This window comes from Xyrauchen texanus, chromosome 45 (assembly GCF_025860055.1).
Source record: "Xyrauchen texanus isolate HMW12.3.18 chromosome 45, RBS_HiC_50CHRs, whole genome shotgun sequence".
Classification (NCBI taxonomy): domain Eukaryota; kingdom Metazoa; phylum Chordata; class Actinopteri; order Cypriniformes; family Catostomidae; genus Xyrauchen; species Xyrauchen texanus.
The window spans coordinates 16,097,631-16,115,007 of NC_068320.1; the positions used below are offsets into that span (position 1 = coordinate 16,097,631).

The window sequence follows — 17,377 nt, forward strand, 5'->3', positions numbered from 1 at the left end:
AATAGCCTACAATTGTTCATTGTTAGTTCATAGTGCATTAAAGGGATAGTTCACCCAAAAATGAAATTTCTCTTATCATTTACTCACCCTCATGCCATCCCAGATGTGTATGACTTTCTTTCTTCTGCTGAACACAAACCAAGATTTTTAGAATATTTCAGCTCTGCATGTCCTCGCAATGAAGCTCCAATTGTGCATAAAAGCAGCATAAATGTAGTGCGTACAACTCCAGAGGTTTAATTCACATCTTCAGAAGCGATATAATAGGTGTAGTTGAGAAACAGATCAATATTTAAGACCTTTTTTTCCAATCAATATCCTATTTGACTTTCACATTCATCTACTTTTGCTTTTGACTATTCCCAGTCTTCATGCATATCGCCACCTACTGGGCAGGGAGGAGAATTTATTGTAAAAAAGGACTTAAATATTGATCTGTTTCTCACCCACATCTATCATATCACTTCTGAAGATATGATTTTAACCACTGGAGTCGTATGGATTACTTTTATGCTGCATTTATATGCCTTTTGGAGCATCACAAATTTTATTTCAATTCACTAGCAATGTAAGGACCTACAGAGCTTAAACGTCTTCTAAAAACTTTACAATGTGTTCTGCAGAAGAAAGAAATTCATTCACATCAGGGATGGCATGAGGGCGAGTGAGTGTTGGGTGTAATGCATTACTTAGTAATCAATTACTGTAATTAACTTACTTTTTCATGTAAAAAGTAAAGGATTAATTTTTCAGTTATTTAATTGCAGTTACTTCTCATGTAATTGTGTATGTACTACATCTATACACAACAAAACATACTACTTATCTCTTGTATCAGGATTTAATATGTCAAACATATTTTATTCAACACAAATTGTGCCTCCATCCTCAAGACCAGTCTCTTGATTATGATTTACATTTGAGCCTGAGAGAGATTACTGCAAATCCGTGGGGGCCCAAGGGGGACCTCAAGGGTGTTTGATGCATGGTCACATCAAAGAACTATTTCTGAATCCGACTTTCACTTTGAAAACTGCCTTTTTTTTCCCTGATGCGTTTGTAGAGTGACACAGTAAATACGGATTGTGCTGCTGAGAAGAGAGAGAGAGAGAGAGAGAGAGAGAGAGAGAGAGAAAGAAAGAAAGAAAGAGGTGGGGGGGACCTCCCTCTGGTCTGGTCAGTCGGTCAAGTCCGTACTTGTCTTGTCTCTACATTTATCAGTTGTTGGGGACGTTTGCTCCACTGATGTTCGTGAAACTCACACAGGTACTCACGAACATTCACACCTGGCGGCTCATCTGAAGCTCAGCCTATAGGGCGTGGAAAAGCTAGGAATTGTTTTCGACGCTGGATTCCCAACTCGACGTCCATACTTGCATAGATCTTCGGATTTACACAAACAAATTGTATTGCCTCCCCGGCTTTTGTAAAAGGATTGTTTTCCCCACTAGCTTCATTCGTCGTTTTGGGTGCCGAATAATGTAAAGGTTTCATCGAGATCGGTCTCGGCAGTTTGGTCTTGGCGAGTTCGTCCCCGAAAGGTGAGTGACTGTTTCAACTTTCAGTTTACTGTATTTGTTTGTAAGCGTTTGAAACAACATTTGGCCGCTTTATTTACTTGAGCACGTTTCCAACTTTCATCGCAATTATTATAGCCTACATAATTAGGATTCACGCGACCCTATCTACATTGGGGAGCAGTCATGGTTGTTGTCGCTTCTAAAGCTTTATCACACTTGTAAATCTCAGAAGAGAACTAAGATAACCAAGAGCCTCTGATATGTAACTTTGTGACGTAGCCTATTGTTTCAATTTGCCCTCTGACTTTTTTTTTTTAATGTTTAAAAACATTTTGAATCAAGATCAATCACGCGCAGGGGTCGCGAGAATTAGAAAAGAATGTGGAAAGACATGTGACGTTGATAAGTGGCCGTTTACGTCGAACGCGTTCTTGCGCTCTACGCAGGTGTCTCAAAGCGCGTTTTTGACAAAGTTGACGTTTTTTTAACTTGACACGGCGTCTAAAAACCGGTCAAAGACGTCTACCAGTGGATGTTTACGTAGAATAACAATTGAACGTCACGTCTCTGATATGTAACTTTGTGACTTTGTTTAAATACGAAACGTTTCAATAAACGAAAGACACGCAACGTTGATACAATGTCAAACGAATCATTTTCCACACAGTTCATATATTTTTTGCCCTCAAACATGTGAGCGTTGTAGAAACGGGCTTGTCGAGCTTCACTTAAAACAAGTTTGCATGCTCTAACTGCTTTCATATACTTGTACTCCTAGTGTTGGCTGTTTTAGTGTTTGTTTAAATCCTTAACACTGTACTGATGTTTTTTTAAGAATGTAATAATAGAATCCTCAGTATTGTATGTTGTGTTATTGACCATGACACATTTGTTACAGCTCATGCATTGAGCCCTCCAAGCAGAAAACTACACAGCCATTCTGTTCATTTCATTACTATCGGAAGTTGTGAGCAACAACTTTTAGTAACCTTTATTTTATTTCGGATTGTTTATTCTTCCAATTACATCCAGCTCTGACATTATACAAGCTATTGTGATCAAATCAACTGTAATGAGGTAATCAAATTTCCCTCTGCCTTGTAATTGGATGGCACATTGCTGAATATGTGGAGTTCATTGCTGATACAAAATACAAATGTTTGTGATCAGTTTTAATGTTTGCAGATGAGTTAAAGACTTGCAATACAGAGTTGCTCATGTTCTTTGTTCTATTTACTTTATAGTTGTAGTTGAAGTATATGAGCAGGTAGAAAATGAAACCTACATGGTGTAGTTTAGTTTGGAGGTGTAGTTTAGTTTGGTGGTGAATTCCAAGTGCATACTGTATGTGGCTTAAACATTGGCAGTGCTCAACAGCTCTCAAGATAAGTTGTACCAACTTGAATAGCTCACCTTCATGATTATGTTTTATGGGCACTGAATGTCCATAGAGGGCGGGTTTTGGCAAATGGATTTAGGAAAAAAATGGAGTAACACACTAACATAGTATTTCTGGGAAATATCCTCCATACTGTATGCTTAATCCTTACCCATAAACCACATAAATCTAATCCCTCAATCAAACCCTAAGCCTATTTCGACCACAGCCACATCATTTCATATAAAATTAAGGGGTGTTTTTGTGCCATTACTGTCAGTTGACTTATGCAATATCTGTAATAAGTAGAAAATTACCACTGTCTCAGGGTATTTTTAACAATTAAAGTTTGTTACCTGAGCATGTTTAGGTTGTGACTTTGATTTTGGATAATTGCTGTCTTGAAATATCCCAAATGAAGTAGCATTCAGTTGTCCTGATTATAAGGTCATTTATTATAATCATCAGTGAGTGTGTATATATAAACTGGCACAAAAGTTTGTTTGGATTCCTCCAAAAGAAAATCATCCGGTTGCTTGAGTGATTCAGAGCAGGAAGTCCTCCAGCCCCCTCAAGGTCAAAGATCAATGGTCAAAAACAGAGTGCACAGAGAGAGCTCTTTTTTTTTTTTTTTTTTTTTTTTTTCCCATTTTCTTCCTCCAGTGCTCCAGTCTTCATCACAAATGAGCAATGACTCTGTTTATTTGTGTTTTTATTTTACTTTGGAAGATGCAAACAGTACTCAATGGCCTTATGCATGTTTTTTCTAAGGACTTTGTGTTTATATGTTCTGTTATTTTGTTCATTTCACACATAGAACATGCAGCATTCTTCTCTATTAGTATTGATTAAAGAATGGAGATAAGCATGTGAAACTTGTGTTTTAAGCTCCATCCTCCTGTTTTTGTATCATCATGTGGTCTATGATATCAGTGTCTCTTGCTATGTGACTGATAGTGCTGAAGGAGCCAAGCATAAATTGTGTTTGCGGTGGCAGTGTCCTTGTTCAAACTATGACTCTGCTGGGCCTCAATGGCTTTGCGCTCCATCTTTCTGCATTATATTTGTTTAGAATTCTTTCGTTGCTGGATTGTTACAGCATGTTATAAGAATTGCTGATCTAAGAACAGTATTTATTAGTGATGCACAATCTGAAACCTGGATCAGTATTGGCTCCGAAACTGAAGCTTTTAGACAGATCGGATATCGACCGATCGGATATCGGTCCAACTAGCCCGATCCAAATCCGATACTGTGTGTTATGGCAATTTTCGACTGCACGTTACGGTTTGACTCGCCTCAACTCTACTCGCTTTACTTTTCTGAGCTTGCATTTCCACTGCAGTTCAGTGCTACCTTAGCGTGGGTGGGATTATAGGCTGATCGTAATAGTTGCACAGCCTCTGCTGCCGTGACATCATCTTAAACGTGACACAAAACAATAAACAATAACCTGACTGCTGGCTGTTAGCTACTAGCTCATTGTGCTGCATAAAGCAGTTGTTGCATGGGGATTTTATACAAGTGTAACAGTTAAATTGGCCTGGTTGTTTTAGAAGCAACATTTCCAGTAGCTGGTCAACTAAATAAAGTGAAGCTTTCAAGCAAAGTATAGAGTTAAAATAACAAAACATCCTCCATCGTGGCGGAGTCCAGGCCATTTGGTCGAACCACTTCCACTTTTTCTTGATGGATCTGTAGTCACTAAGTTTTTTTTTACTTTTTCCTACACTATTGGTAGGTTCGGTGGTAGCTGTGTCCGGCTAACAGCAGAGATTCCCATATGTCACGTTCGTTACTGTCAAGCTCCAAAAACTCCATAAGAACCATAAAACACCATTATAGCAGTTCATATGACTTGTGCATTTGCTCTATGAATCACAAAAGGCTGTGTTTAATAAGTAAATATATAGTATGTGCAGCAGCAGCGCATTAGTGAATGGTGCAGCTCTGTTGACACAAACTCACGCACAGGCTGGTGATGCACTCCATAGTTTGCATAGATGCATCGTTTGGTTCACTTATAATATGCATTTAGAATGGAACCAAAGGTTAATTTGACCAGAATTTGAATAAGAAGCAAATTAAACTGTGAACTTGCCTACAAACAGACACATACAGGACTTCCTGGAGTTTAGAATGTCAAAATAAAAGTGCAAGGGTTTAAAAAGTGCACAATTTAAATATATTACTGTTAATTTTGCTGCTACATCATCCAGAATGCTAGTTAATAATAAAGTGTTTCTTAATGAGCTAGACATTTATATTGAACTAATGTGTAGTTAGAGGTTTGTGTTTCTTTACAAATTAAAGAGTACTCCCAATTAGTTCCACACAATAATGTAAATATATTCTAAACTGATTATGCAAAAAACAGCCAATATCAGCCAATACTGAGATTTCCGATATCAGGATCTGAAGAGAAAAAGTGGTATAGTATTTAACAAAGGAGTGCTCCATATTATGCTTGAATACTGTGTTTTAGCCATGTTTAAGAACGTCAATTCTAGCTTAATGGGATAGTTCACCTAAAAAGAAAGAAAATTCAGTATCATTTACTCACCCTTATGCCATCCAAGATTCTTTCTCCTGCTGAACACAAAGATTTTTAGAAAATATTTCAGCTCTGTTGGCCCTTACTTTGGAAATGAATGGTGTCCAGACCTTTTTGAAGCTTTAAAAATCACATTAAGGCCACATAAAAATAGTCCATACAACTCAAGTGGTTACATGTGAACTGATGTGGTAAGTATGTGTGACAGATCAATATATAAGTCCTTATTTACCATAAATCTCCACATTCACTTTCAACATTTTCACCCACATTAATCACATCGGTTCTAGGGATGGGCATTTTGGTCATTTTGTCTACTCGAGGACTAATTACTCTTATTTAATAAGGGGCAATTACTTGTTCATAACTGTATAATAACATGTCTGACAAACATTTGTGGCTGCTGCATTGCGTCTTGTTGTTCCAGTGTATCGTCTATTTATTATTATAGGCTGTTATAAAATAGTATGTTACAAAATGTACAAAAGCTTGCATAATCAAAATATAATGCATCATGTTTTGTCATTATGTGAAGATTCGCTGCCCAACACTGTCTGTTCTTCCTTCAGATTACCGTAGTAATCTTAGTGTGCACCAGTTTTTTTTGAGTGACTGTCTGAACAGTATATTTTCAAATAACAGGAGATGCCATAACCATTGCGTTTTAATATGCATGTTATTTTGAAGTTCAGTTTTGAAGATGCTGCATTGTGTTCCATTTTACTGCGCTCTGTCTAGCTGTTTGAAACACTCACCTGCTGTACACTGCCACACATGCCTGGTGTGTATCTGTAAGTGTGTGTGTCCAAATGTTCGCTCTTGTGAGGAAAGCCGCGATGCTCTGTATTGTTGCTGTGATTCATGAAGCATTCCATTCAACTCTTGAGAGTCTGAAATTCCACCTTTCAACTGATGAAAGTGCAATGGAATGACGCTTTATATTGGCTATCTAACTTGGAAACTTGAGCAGAAATCTTCACTTATTTCGTCGAGAAGCAGGTTCATTATGTCACGCAGGACAAGGAGGTTTAGTCAGTGACAATCATTCACTTTTAAATAATATCCATTATCGAGGCAAACGTTTTACAGAGACGAGTTTTCAAAACACTGTTAATTACACTTTTGTTTTGATTATTGTATCGATAGCATTGCAGCGTTGTATCAGATTGTTTGCCATGAGAAGTCTCTGATGATCAATGTACCCCTCAAAGTCACAATGTAATCAATCTCAAAATTAAAAATAAGCTCCCTCTTTGACACATTTGTGTTTAGTTTTCAGGTAATTGTCACTAGATTTCAAAAATGAAGTGAAAGTCACATCATGCGTTATCACTATCGATCATTGTTTTCATGATCGATCATTGCTGCCACATCCGAGTACCCGAGTACTCGTGCCCATCCCTAATTGGTTCTAAATATATGAATGTAACCTCTGGAGCCATAATGATTATTTGTCACCATTCACTTGCATTGTATGAACCTGCAGAGATGAGATATTCTTCAAAAATCTTTGCATGTGTTCTGCAGAAGAAAGAAAGTCATACACATCTGGGATGGCATGAGGGTGAGTAAATGATGAGAGTTTTCATTTTAGGATGAACTATCACTTTAAGGTCAATTCACCTTTTCATTGGTGCTTTATGTCTCAGAACAGCCTCTTGCACATTACCTTTCTCATTCAGCTATTGAAAATGAAGAAAGCATGTTGTCAGGCTAAAAGGAACACTTCAGCATTGAGTTCTCATATATGGTGTTGCTAATGGATTTCTATGGCCGCTAATTTAGGCTTGTGTCACACTAATGGATCTGCGGAAGTAAATTGTGCTGAGAATGTTGAAATTGCTGCACAAAAGGATGTATCCAATGTATCGAGAATCTGCCACTTCACCACAATGCTAGACACAACCTTGGTTTTCCCATCTGATCAGCATTATTTAATTCAGAATGTGGCCTAAATTCATAATATTTAATTATGGGAAATGAGGTGGAGGGGAATTATGAGATGGAGACATGTCAAGTCTGTTGGAGTTAGTGCAAGCTTAATAATTTGATGAGAGTGCCCTTCTAGGGCATTATCAGGGGACAAAGGTCAATTTTATTTCAGACTTCCTGATGGCTTGCAACCCTTTATCACTCTCGAAGTGTCAAATAATGCAGGTAAGCCTAGGGCAGTCTCACTAGGGAGCCTTTGGAAAGAATTGTGTGCTTAACAGCAATATATGTTTTATTTTACTTGGTGTAATTACATTATGCAGTCATATAGATATTATTGATTCCCTAAGCCAACCCCATATCTAAATCTAACCAATTTTCTACAATATAAAACATGTAGCATAACAGACAGGTAAATTTAATAATTTGATTTACCTTAAACTATTATATAGGCATTTATGAGCACCCGACCCCACCTCTACACCTAATCCTGACCAATTCTCAGCTCTATAAAAGAGGTAACAAGCAAATAAAAGTACAGTCACAATAATAATTAAAAAAAAAAAACACTATACAGAAGCGCTGTAATATTAATCCAAACCATACGATTGCATTGTGTGAGGAACAGAGTGAAACTCAAGGCTTTAATTGTGAATTCAGTGACATCCTGATCCTAGCTAGGAGCTCAACCGGTCACATCTTATTCAAAGGATACATCCGAACTTGAGCTCTGTGCAATCGGCCGTGAGTCATGCTAGACCCAATTTGAGGCAGCAATTTTCTAATGTGTTAGAATGATTACATACTGGATGACGAGGGGCTGTGATTGGTCAATAAAAACTGATATTTGGGTCAGTTCTTAACACAAAGTGATTAAAAGACATGGAATAAACCAGTAAGGAAAATGGTCACTTCAGCAGAGCAGAATGTATACAGAAAACAACAGATTAAACATTAACCACTGCTGATTAAACATTAACCTAAATTGCCTAAATGGTGCTCAGTTCAAATTAAATGAAAATCATACTCCAACATGTCATGTTGTGATGACAGAATTGTACCCCGACATGTAATTTCACAATTATAAAATCTGACACTCTTCCCTTTAATCTATTGATGCCAAAGAATGCACTTGCTGGATGCATCTGAAAGTGACGCGTGAGGCTCTTGCACAAGCAGCAGTATTTGATGCCTCGGGAGTGTTGTGTTGTGGCTGTGGAGTGCCTGGTGCATTAATGTTCATGATCAGAAATGTTTTAAGATCTTTGGAATTTCTTGGGATTCCTATTCTGTTGATTGCATGACAAAAACCAATAGCAGTAAGGTATTTAACAACTGGTTAGAAGTCTTCCTAATAGCTCGCCAAGCAAGCTGTTATGAACCAAGTAACGAATGCAAAAACACTGTCTTTTTGGCCAGATCTTGTTGATGTCACACATCCCAAGGCACAAGTCACAGAAAATTTGAATGATGGTTACAGGAGGAATGTGTCGCAACACACAGTGCATCATACACTATTGCGTATGGTACTGCGTAGCCGCAGATCAGTCATAGTGCCCATCATGACCCCTGTCCACCGTCAAAAGTGCCTACAATGGGCACGTGAGTGTCGGAACTGGACCTTGAAGCAGTGGAAGAAGGTGATCTGGTCCGATGAGTCCTGTTTTCTTTTACATCACGTGGACGGCCATGTACGTGTTCGCCATTTACCTGGGGACTCGGCGGAGGGATGGGCAATGTTCTGCTGGGAAACCCTGGGTACAGCCATTCAAGTGGATGTCAATCTGACATGTGCCACCTACCTAAACATATTTGCAGACCAGGTTCACCCCTTCATGGCAATGGTATCCCCTGATGGCAGTAGCTTCTTTCAGCAGGATAATGCACCCTGCCACATTGCACACATTGTTCTTGAATGGTTTGAGGAACATGTTGAAAAGTTTAAGGTGTTGCCCTGACCTCCAAATTTCCCAGATCTCAATCCGAGTATCTGTGGGATGTGCTGGATCAACAAGTCTGAACCACAGTGGCTCAAACTTCATCAGCGGGTCTGCTTTATTTTGGCAGCAGGCGGAGAACCAACTGCATGTTAAGCAGGTGGTTATGATGTTTTGACTCTGTGTGTGTGTATGTATTAATACTAATCGGTTATCTGTCTTTCCCACCACCTTAGTTTTCAGTATCTGCCAAATCCACTGTTGATCAACCTCTTGAATATATGTCAAAGTGTAACAAAGTTGGTCTAAAGTACTTGGGGTGACATTCACATTGAATTGAATAACTTGGATGTGCAGAAAATGTCAGATTACTCTAATTCACCCTAGAAGTGAGGGTGGTTTATTATCTCCTCATTTAACCTCATCCTTTAGTAATACATTTTTAGACCAGAACGAGCCCATTCTTGGATAGAAATGCTTTTAATCTGGTTTGTTTTTAACATCAGGGCTTCAAAAGCTTTTGTTGAAAAAAAATAAAAAAATATTGTTCATTATAGTGTAACAACTTTGTGTTAAGGTCAGATTTATCTAACCAACCTGGTGTGCTGGTGTAGCATTGGACTAAGCACAGAACTGTTAATCAGAAGGTTGCTGGTTCCATCCCCACAGTCACCACCATTGTGTCCTTGAGCAAGACACTTAACTCCAGGTTGTTCTGGGGGGATTGTCCCTATAATAAGTGCACTGTAAGTCGCTTTGGATAAAAGTGTCTGCCAAATGCAAAAATGTAAATCTACACTTCCTGTTTTTGTTTTGTTGTGTAGTTTCTGACAAACTGGATCTGTATGGGGCCCCTCGTCCTGTGCACAGTGTGAGATGTTTCTGGCCACTCTGCTTTTAAACTATTTGTTTAGGAACCTGTCACCAACCACAGATAGATATGATCCAGTGTCCTTGTGTGGTGTCGTGGCAGTTGTGTAATTTTCTGTCAGGCAAGATGGTGTGGGAAAACATGTGGGTGGAGTCAGCAGGTGACAAAGAGTTTGTGTTAACTGTAAGACCAGAGGTGTGATCACACGTTTTCTTGCATATGAGTGACGGCTATAAGTCTCCTAGGGACAAACAACGAGTCTCACACACACACAAATTACACATCTTAAATTGTAATCAGTAATGTAATCTTTTAGATTAAACTTTTAATGTATCTAATTTGATTACTTATGGATTACCTTTGGATTAGTTCATGTTTTGAAGTACCAGTTTACACTCCTTTCATTAAACAAGTTTTTCAAGGAATTTTTTGAAAGTCAAGATGGATATTTAATGTAATTTGTATGTAATCATGTAATCTGATTGCATTAATAAGTACATGATTTGTCCATTTTGATGACAAAATCCAGATTACATGTTGACCATTACTCGTTTACTCAGTTGCTTGAGATTGTCATTCATCTTTTATTGATTTTGGTGCTTTGAAGAATGAGTGCTGTACTTTTTGCTTCAGTTCAATATAGAGCCATAGAAAAAATGTAAATCATAGGAACATCAGTTTTACTACAAAAAGGATGTTTATCGTTACACAAAAATCCTTGCAGTTTACAAGTGGCGATCCTTACAAATGAAACAAGTTATATGCTTACATTCTCAGCTGTTTCTGTGTTTTTTATCTTGGTTGAATAGAAGTAATTATTGTGTTGACTTATTAGCCTTCTTTCAAACCTGCTCTAAATAGTGGTAAATCTATTTTCTCCCCAGAAATATTAATGTGAAAAATCCCACTAATAATATAAATTCTTGCCATTTAAGATATCGAGTATTTGGAGGTAAAATATTGCAGTTCATAAAATGAGTTCCCCCTCCCATCTCTTATTTCTAATGTAATCATGATCTCTATTAAGCTTTGCTTGTTCTGAAGAAAATGATTAGCGTTTTTCTGAATCCAGCATTGTCCACAAGCCCTTGAGGGTCAGGTTGCGCTCTATGAATGCTAAAGCTCTTTCAGCTTGAAACACAAGGACTTTGACCCAGGTTTTACAACGTTACACAATTCTAACAAAAGTCCATTGACTGAGCAGTTATTGAACAAGGTACTTGTCCTTACAGACTTGCATTTAGTGTCACACTCTGTTTTTGTGTGTGTGTTGGTGGGGAGAGATCTCTGCATTCAGGGTATGGTCTGACTTTTTTAAAAGGCCTCCAAGAATGAAACTATTGCTTCCTTTAAAGAGACACCAACCGACCTTTCCCTTCCAGCTTGTCTTTCATTCAGGGACCCTAAAATAAAAAAAATATGCTCTACTTGTTGCCTGCCAAGGAGACAGAGACAAAGACCGAGAGAGGTTGGAACATCTATTGCATTCTGCCCTAATGCCAGTCAAGTGCTTTTCATTTGCAGAACTTCAAAGCAGACGCTCTTTTCTGCATTTAGCTGCATCTGATTTGGATGAGCAATGCACTTGCAGTGCGGTGTCACTAGATAAGCCACATAGCATTGAACCGGAGCCTCAGATGTGCAAAATTTACCTGCAGTTTATATAAACGCGTTCCATTGAGTCCTCTATTAGGTCTATATCTGAATACACAAAAACACTTGGAATCATCCTCTGTTTTTGTCTCTGGTCAGAAAATAAGTGGCTTATATAAGCTTTCTGCACACTGTCACTATTAATTGAATTTTCCTCTTCCCAATAAGGTCACTTTGCCTTGTTAAAAAAAGTTTAAAATGCTTATTAAAGAAAAGCTGCTTTTTTTTAAAAAAAAAAAAAAAAAATACATTATATCAAGTATAAGCTAACAAAATCTCTATATTAAGATAAAAAATTAAGCTTGGTGTCAAACTGAAGACAAACTGATATCCCATATGTGAAATTAAACTTAATGTGATATTTTTGGTTATTGATTAGTTGTCTTTATATAATTAATATAATATCTTTTATACAATTTTATTTTTGAATTATATTTAATACGTTATGTTATGGTATCTTAATATTGTATAAAAAACTATAATATTTATAAATTCTTTCCCTGTCTTTTCATTGAGTTGGATGATTGTATTAATAGTTCATTATTCACTTGTTGCTGCTTGAACTTTAATGAGGGGACACACACTCTCTCATGAGGGCAAGAGATGACAGGGAAGAGGAGAAAGAGCGCTTGTATCTGGACTCTACAGGTGCTACTGTTGTTAGCGCCATTTAATCGGGAGATGTTTAATGAAGATCTTTGAATTATACCACATCTTGTAACTCACGTTATTACTGAGATGCCTATGCCCGGCGGCGTCTGAGAAGCTGCCACCATGAATGATAAAAAGGACAGTTTCACAGCTCGTGCTGTTTTCCCTTTGCCTTATTGCGTGTGGAATTTCACATTAACAGTACACAAACTTTTCATATTCGCCATACCTCTCCTACTGCATCGTTCTTACTGCCAAATCATGTTTGTTGTCTTACAACACTATGCCAGTATTCCCCAGCCTCCATGATGCCATTACAGTGCTGCTCAAAGGAGCCACATTCTTTTGCGACATAAGTAATCAGTTTATGTGATCGGCCAAAATACTGATCACCGATCGAGTCATAGGATGTGAATATCGGCTGATTGATCGGAGCATCCCTAAAATCAAAACTACAAGATATTGGAGAATTTAACGTTGATATTATACAATGTTCACTTTCACATTGTTTATTATACAAAATCATAGGAACAATGTTGACATTTAAAGGGATAGTTTACTCAAAAAATTATCTCATCATTTACACACCCTTATGCCATCCCAGATATGTATGACTTTCTTTATTAGGCTGAACACAAGTTGAGATTGTTGGAAGAATATCTCAGCTCTGTAGGTCCATACAATGCAAGTCAACAGGGTCCAAAACCTTATAGCTCAAAAAGCTTATAAAGGCAGCATACAAGTAATCCGTACAATTACAGTGACAAAATCCATGTGTTCAGAAGCGATTTAATAGGTGTGGATGAGAAACCGATAGGGATGCACCAAAATGAAAATTCTGGGCCGAAACCGAAAATCCAGGATGCACTTGGCCGAAAACCGAAACCGAAATTTTTACCTATTTAAAAAAAAAAAAAATGTTGTGTATAATTGTATTCATTTGATACTTTTTCATTAATTTCATGAATTTAATTAATCTGAATTGAAAAACTACAAACCAATAAAATAAATCACACTTTTATTGAAAGTAGCACAACAAAATTTGACAAAAAATATTATTATATTATTATTATATTAATAATATAATTATATTATTCTTCTTTCAGTTCTGTAAAAATCTAATTTTACAGATTTTATTAACAATTATCCAAATAATGTAAAGTTTTAGAAAACTATTATATGCACAACAACAGTCAAGTAATTAACTTAGCTAACATCTTTCAAAAAGTTTAAATATGCAACAGTAATTTTAATTAAAACAACAGGCAGAACACAGAATGGCCTCTATTCCACTGATCTATATATAACTATAATATATAATTATATATATATAGCTCAGTGCTATATTCTGTTTATGTAAACGTATGTACACTTTAAGTGAAAATGATTGTGCAAAACAGCAGTAATTGAACTAAATCCAACCTCAACTGTAAACGACAGATGTATCCTCAAGTGAAGAACAAGTGTAATGTAATTGCTATACACATCATATTGGACCGCTTTCTATTTAACTACAAGTGACAGGTTTCTCTTCAAGAACAAAAGTTGCTAAACTTTCTGACAGTCTCTCCTTTCAGAAAGCTCATCAAGAACATGAGATGCTGCACTGAACAGTCTCTCACTCTCTGTGCTGGTGCTTGGGCAGATAAATACCTGTGCGCAATCCGCGCAAGCAAAGGAAAGCGGTGTTTGTTTATGCGCCCGTAGTCAAGGGGATTGTCGCTTCTGGCATAGTTCAGATATAAATACGTCTCAAGTTGTGGTGTAGCTGCGCTAGTTGTGACATTTTTCTGTTGTGACAAACACTGCAGATCGCAAATTTGATGTCCTTATCAGAAACTTTGAAGAATTTCCACACCGCTGACATGATCGCCTTTGTTTGGTAGCGCCGTTGTGGAATTATCTAACAGCTGTGATAAGGGCTACGTCGATCCAGACTGAAATCTGAGCACTGAGGGGCGGAGCGAGGAGGTATATATTTTCGGCTCATATTTTCGGCCTTTTTTCTCTTTTGGCCGAAAACCGAAAGTGCCGAAAGTGCCATTTTCGGCCGAAAATTTTCGGCGGCCGAAATTTCGGTGCATCCCTAGAAACCGATACATTTTTCCTGATAAAATTAAGTGGCCATTAAAATTATTTATTGCCTCAATTTATTCACAAACTTTATTGCCCTACAAAATTTATTTAACTCCCATTTTAACACCAGTGAATCTGTACATCAGCTTTACATTTAGAATATGGGTGGAAGTCCTTTTTTATCATAAATGTCCACTTTCAAACAGCCTTCCTAAGTGCTCTTATTTTTCACCTACTGGGAAGGGAGGAGAATTTATAGTAAAAAAGTTCTTAAATATTTATCTGTTTCTCACCCTTTACTAATGCATTGTTTTTGTTTTTTGTCTGGTCTGTCTGTTGCTTTGTATAGAAAAGCTGCTTAAAGCACCTGCAGGTTGGCCTTTTGTGTCTGTGATATGTAGCGGTGAATTGCTCCTTGATAACATTGACACAGCAGGATTTAATTCCTCCATGGGCATCAGTGGTGGTGCTGTTAATCCTCAAACAGTCCAATTTCCTCACACTGAGCTTTTATTTTAATTATCTTTAAAATACTGCTAATATTTCGTCCTGCTGAGCTCTGCCAATAGCCCTGAGCTGTAGGATATTTCCTCCCCCTGTTTTCCCAGGATCAGTTATATTAATTATGGAGACAGCCTGCTTCTGGGGTTTGAAGCAAGATGATATGTGTGTGTCAGTTGAAAGGGTTTGCATTTATGCAAAATTTCTGCAATTGTGTTAAGGGCCTGGAATGATTGGATTAGTGCTTTTTTGTATGCTTGAATGTTGTAACTTATTTAGGGAATGTTTGGGGAAAGCATGGTACATGAATAATAGCTAGAGATGAAGGTCATTTAAATTGCCCCAACTGTCAGATCATGAGGCATTGAGGGGCGGAGTTAAAGCAGCCAGGGTTGTCATGGACACAGATCATCACTGTATCCTTGACAGAAGGGAAACTCCTCCTTAGATTCCTGATGGGAACGTCCCAAAGTATTAAGTTATGAAAGTTTGAGAAAAGGAGCTTACAAAGTAATACATACCCAGTGCATTAGTCATGCTGTTAATCATGATTCATATGGCTTCACTGCTTGGTTTTATATGTCTGTATTAATGGTTGACTGATACAGGCTTTATAATGCCAGATCTAGAGAACGGTATGGGCAATATAAGAGATGCAGGAGAGAGAGGGTCACTAACTGGGAGGGGAATGACCTGGTAACTGATTGACCTCCACTTGCCTCCAGTTGCGTTTAATGGTCACTAAATCACCCTGTGCTCCCTGCTGAGAGACCCTAGTTACAGACTACAAAAGAGTGTGTGATAAGTGTGTACTCCTGCACATTCCAACACACACACACACACGGGTTATGCACAGATCGGTGGCGACAGCATATAGCACTTTAAAGGGGCTATATTTGACAATTTCTGAAGAAAATGTCAGTGGTGCTTGCATGTGAAAGTCATTGCCATGATGCCAAGGTGTTATGGATGAATGTCGGGGCATCTCAGGTGTTTAGCAAAATCACAGCATGCTGAAAACCATTTTAGAGTTTTCTGGGTTGTTGCTATGGAAGGTGCTTGCGTACTGGCCCAAGTAAAAAAAAAAGCCCACCCCACCAAATCTTCAATGTCTATGGGCTTTTTTTTCCCTCATCAGTTTTATACTCCACTTAGGTGAAAATCAATCTGGTCCCTTTTAAAAGTAATCGCACATCTCTTTTTATCAAGCCACACAATTTGAGTTCTCATTCATGTAGCACAAACAGTGCAAGATGAGTTATGTTCAAAGTTGAAAACTTGAAAAATTCTGGCATTTCCCAAATTGCCACGCTGAGCATAGTGGGAAATTCAGGTGCACTCTGTCTGTTTCCCATCAGCTTCAGAGATCTACAGAGAAGATAAGAGGAGTATGACCATACATGTGTGAGAAACAGTGAAATATGGCTAAATGAATAAAATGGAGATTTAACCGATTTCACGTATACATAAAAATATCATAATTTTGTTGAGTGAATGTGTTCAGTATCCGTATATTTTTGTGTGGATCGGAGTCTCCGTTTCAGCTCATGAGCTTAATTTCCTGTGTGCTGGCTCGCTGCCTGCCCGATACTGGCTGGATGCTCTTCCTGTTTCTCTTCACTTTGTTCCAGCTCTGACCACAGCAGCTTTCCTACAATTCCCGACAGCGCCCCAGCATTCATCAAAGTGCCCCACTGCATCAGTCTGCAGCTATTAAACAGAACCAAATGTCACAGGCCTACTCTAGGAGGCCTGACCTCATCTCATCTCTCTCACACACACACATTGGTGCGGCTATCCTTATGAGGACTCTCCATAGACACAATGATTTTTATACTGTACAAACTAAAGATTCTATCCCCTAACCCTAACACAGCCTCTAAACCTAACACTCACAAAACATTTTCTGCATTTTTACATTTCCAAAAAAACATAGATTAGTATTTTCTTTTCTTTTTAAAGCAATTTGAATAAGGACACTAGAACTGTCCTAATAAACCACATTTATAGCATAATATCCTTGTAATTACCAGTCTGTGTCCTAAAAACATTTCCACATACACCACCCAAACACACACACCTACTTGGCAATCTAATGGGAACATGCCATAGACTTATATTGTCTATACAAGTTAATTATAATATCTATAGTCTAAGCTAAGTGAAACATAAACAATTTTGTCCCCAAACTATATTTATGTATGTATACACACAATCATAAACACTCACCAAATGATTCGATTTTGATTGACTGACTCATTGAGCACAGGCAGAGCTGAGATGCTGGTGAAGTTTGTTTTTAAC

The 17,377-nt window shown here is 37.8% G+C and overlaps 1 protein-coding gene across 2 annotated transcripts in view; it reads left to right on the forward strand.

Moving 5' to 3' along the window:
• Nucleotides 1–1,249: 1,249 nt before the first annotated feature.
• Nucleotides 1,250–17,377, forward strand: part of LOC127637275 (plexin-B2-like) — a 145,813-nt gene continuing 129,685 nt past the window's right edge. The window contains exon 1 of one of the 2 annotated variants that reach the window (XM_052118236.1): nucleotides 1,250–1,541. The gene's annotated coding sequence lies outside the window, so the exon portion shown is untranslated. The remainder of the gene's footprint in view (nucleotides 1,542–17,377) is intronic. The other variant, XM_052118235.1, reaches the window with a different exon arrangement.